The sequence below is a fragment of the Aphis gossypii genome, chromosome 2 (genome assembly GCF_020184175.1).
Source record: "Aphis gossypii isolate Hap1 chromosome 2, ASM2018417v2, whole genome shotgun sequence".
Taxonomy (NCBI): domain Eukaryota; kingdom Metazoa; phylum Arthropoda; class Insecta; order Hemiptera; family Aphididae; genus Aphis; species Aphis gossypii.
This window is the reverse complement of record NC_065531.1, coordinates 11,201,828-11,205,732: the sequence shown is the minus strand read 5'-3', so window position 1 is coordinate 11,205,732 and position 3,905 is coordinate 11,201,828. Positions and strand designations below refer to the sequence as shown.

At 29.5% G+C, this 3,905-nt stretch overlaps 1 long non-coding RNA gene across 1 annotated transcript; it reads left to right on the top strand.

Annotated features, from left to right (window-relative positions):
• The first annotated feature begins 688 nt into the window (after window positions 1-688).
• LOC126550554 (uncharacterized) lies at window positions 689-3,019 on the top strand. The gene is made up of 4 exons (XR_007604665.1): window positions 689-1,130; window positions 1,213-1,365; window positions 1,440-1,578; window positions 2,386-3,019. It is a non-coding gene; the product is annotated as an uncharacterized LOC126550554 (long non-coding RNA).
• Window positions 3,020-3,905: the final 886 nt, after the last annotated feature.

Sequence of the window (3,905 nt, the reverse complement as noted above, 5' to 3'; positions counted from 1 at the left end):
ATTTTACATAAGTATTTTACCTTGGTCTCATTATACAATGTTATTATGTTATTATTATTTATTTGTTAATTATTTATTATTATTATACATAGAAATTAGCAAAACATATTTCATAATAATGATTGATTTAATCCCTAAATAGGAACAATAGATCCTTTTACTAGTTAAAGATTTTAATAAATTATTTACATTTTTAACTCTACAATCCTTAGTACACATAACTTAAAACCTATAGCTTTAGATAGGGCTTATCTAAAGCCGTGGTATAAGGACGTCTATGCATAGACATAATATAAAACAACTATTTTTTTTTTAGATAGCGGACTGCACGATAAAATTGAAGTCAGCGGCCATATACTAACAGGGCAAAATTCGTTATTTGTATTATTATCACTATAGCTATCTTATTCATTGAGTTATTTTGTAAGCATTGCCCTGTTACTTGTCAGCATAGGCCGTACGACTTCAATTTTCCTGTGGGAATGTTATACGTAATCCGCTAACTAGTTGTTTTATAATATTATGTCTACGGGTCTATGAAAATGAAATAGACGCATTTTCTGAATAATTAAATATATAATGGGAGTTTTTATAAATCAAAGTTGTTACATTTGCGTTTTCGTTCGTCTTCGATTTATGCGTTTGTTCCATGATAATAAAACCGCCTGTTGGCTGAGCGGCTGTACGATGTCCGAACCGACGTATCGTGACTTTGTTTACTATTGTAGTGGGCGTGTTGCCGGCCATATCGCTTTATGGCGGCTACAGATTGGTGATTGGCGATTCTTGAAAGAAAATCGATTTAAAATTTAAATCTGAATGAAAGAAATCGAATCAATGATAAAATCACCAAGGTAGAATCGTTTCCAAAAATCGATTTAAATCGCCTATCACTTGGAGTTACGACTACAACGGTGTCCTGACAGTCCTGTACTAGTGTACTGTACCATAGAATACAGATTACTGTTTTGACTGTTTTGAGTGTACTGCACTACTGCTGTAGTTGTATACTTGTATATTATATTATATAGCATTCGCCATTTGCTTCTACTTTCTAGTTAGTAGTTACTACGGTAGTACGGACATTACAGTAGAGCCACGGACACAACTCACAACTCACAAGCCACATAGTAAGTGACTATTTACTAATTAGTAATTACTCGTTAATGTTTTTTGTGTTAACCGAATGTTCTAATGATTTTTTTCTACCAGTTTTTACAGTTTTAGTACGTTTTTTTTATTAACTGCGTAGTTCTGTATCATTCGAACCGTAAGTCCGTGACATGCTAACCTCGTATACTACGTAAATCTCTAGTGTCCAGCGATTTCTGATCATGCCGTATCTTTCGCACTATGACGCCTTAAGTACAAACCGTTTTGTTTTTTGCCGGATTATCAATTGAATTGCGCTTTACTGTGATTTTTTTTTTTCATAATAGAATTTCAGTCGTCAGTTGTTATGATTCAATTGGATAAAATTGCCCTCTATGATGAAGCCTGATCATAGTACAGTGTTATTGGAAGTTCATATTGTCTTCTCCGTTGTTGTATATTCCTCCTGCACGCTTGTTGTCATAGGTAAGCAATCATTAATTATTATATTTGGCTTTTGAATAGATTATTTAATGAATTAATCTAGGAATTAATTTAATAAAAAATTAAGTAGATTTGCTTAGCTAAACTTTTAAATTTAAAATATTGTATTTAGTATTAAATAATTTATTTCAATAAAAAAACGAGTGTATAAGATTAATACCGAATACTTAGGCGCATTTTCTCTGCAGCGTACAGCTGTGGCGTCAAATGCTTTACAATTGAACTAATGTATTTTAAATGTGACGTGGCGTTAGGTGACAGCACTAGTCTTAGACCAACTACCGCGTTGAACGCCAGCGTTTGGATGCTGCAGAGAAAACACTTTTAGAGTACTATTTTAGGTATCTATCTAAATTTGTGTTAGGTATCGCCCACCTATTTATTTTTGTTATTCACTAATGATGCAAGTCTTTAAGGAAATTAAAAGATACAAAAGACTTGCAAATTGTTTTAAATAATATTCAGGATAAATGACTTATCAATAAATAAAATTTGCTGTGTATATAACACCCGACCATGGTCGAACTGATTTAATAGTAGACAGTAGACACACGACTATTGTAATATTAATTATAATTATAATTAATAATTTTAATAATTATTAATTAATATAATCACAGATTAGAAGATAATTAACCAACATAAGGGAATGAATTACTATTAAATAATTTAATAATATTAACATAAATAAAGTATAAACTAAAAAAAGGGTAATGCTTTTATTATTATTTCTTTAATTTACATGTGTCGCAAAACCAATATTTCCCATTTTGTTTTGATTTGACACAGTCTATATAATGCCAGACTAAACAAGAGTCACATAAAATTGGATTTTGATCAGCTCCTATGTCATTATTACATAATGGGCATACCCAGGTAATATTCTTTTTTTTTTGTTTAATTACAACATTAATTTTTTTCCAAGCGTCATTGGAACAGTAAGACTTAACACTGTTTATATCAATCTCACTTTCTATAATCCCATTAAACACATCTGAATAGTATTTAACATCTTCTTTTTGGATTGTATACTTATCTTTCCTCACCTTGTTGACAACTGCCTTATTTGGGAGCCATTCTTTAATCATATTTTCTTTTAGTAAATTTTGTGAATTATAAGGAATTGGTTTCATCTGTTTTCTGCGTATTAAAAGACCTATAGTTTGTGTTGCACTCTTAAGTCTACCACAGCACTTAATTTTTATTGGTAATTTTATATCAGCAACTTGAAACTCGTTTGAGCTGTTTTGGTTAGGTCCAGAACTTGTTGATGGCTGGTAAACATTTTCTAAATCGTTCACACATATTTGATTAATATAATTATTTATTAGTTATAACTTAATAATTCACTTATATTTTATTATGTTGTGTACCTGATTCATCATTCGGAACAGAACTTAACATCACGTCTTCGATTATATTGACAGGTCCAGAACTTGGTGATGGCTAGTTAACATTTTCTAAATTGTTAACACACATTTGATTAATATTATTATAATTTTATTTTTTTATTTTTAAATTTTAGATTTTATTTTACCTTCATCATCATCATTGTCAGATACAGAACTTATCTCCTTAATAATAAATTCTTCTTTTTTACTCCATATACTAATTATTTGTTCTAACTGACTCATTCTTCTTTCATAATTAAATTGCGATGATATTGAAAGAAGTTCAGCCAATTTAGATATTTTGATAGATGCTTTTCTTAACTTTTCATTGGCTGATAATAGTCTTGTGTTTTTAGTTTTTGTCTGAATTTCAATAGGAACATCACTTACAGCATCACATAGCTTCAGCGGTTCTTTAAATATTACCTGGGATTTATAATAATAATTCTTTGTCCATCTTTTATCGCAGATATATTCATCGTACAAGGAAAGATCTGTTGCTCTTCTTTTATTAAAAATATGTTTGCATGGCAACTTCATTGAATTATAAAAAAACACAGGAGCAAGAAATTAGGGAAGTACTTTCTAAAATCTTAGTTTTGTAAGAACAGGACAGACCCTTTTTTAAATAGTTATATGCATAAGGTGTTAAAAGCATGCTATATTTATATTCATCGCTATTTTCAATTTTTTTAGTTTGTAGTTTTTGTACTAAACTAATTTTTAACTAATTTTGTTTTTGCAGGAAATGTATTAGAAAAAAGTAATTCTGTTTTCATTTTCAAATTGTTTTTTAAAATTTTTTAAAATGTATCACTAAAGTTATTATAATTAATACTTAGGTAGGTTTCATATTGTTGATAAGGCCAGTGTATCAGTTGTGGCCACATTAAGAATAATTATAATGTTTTAATTTTG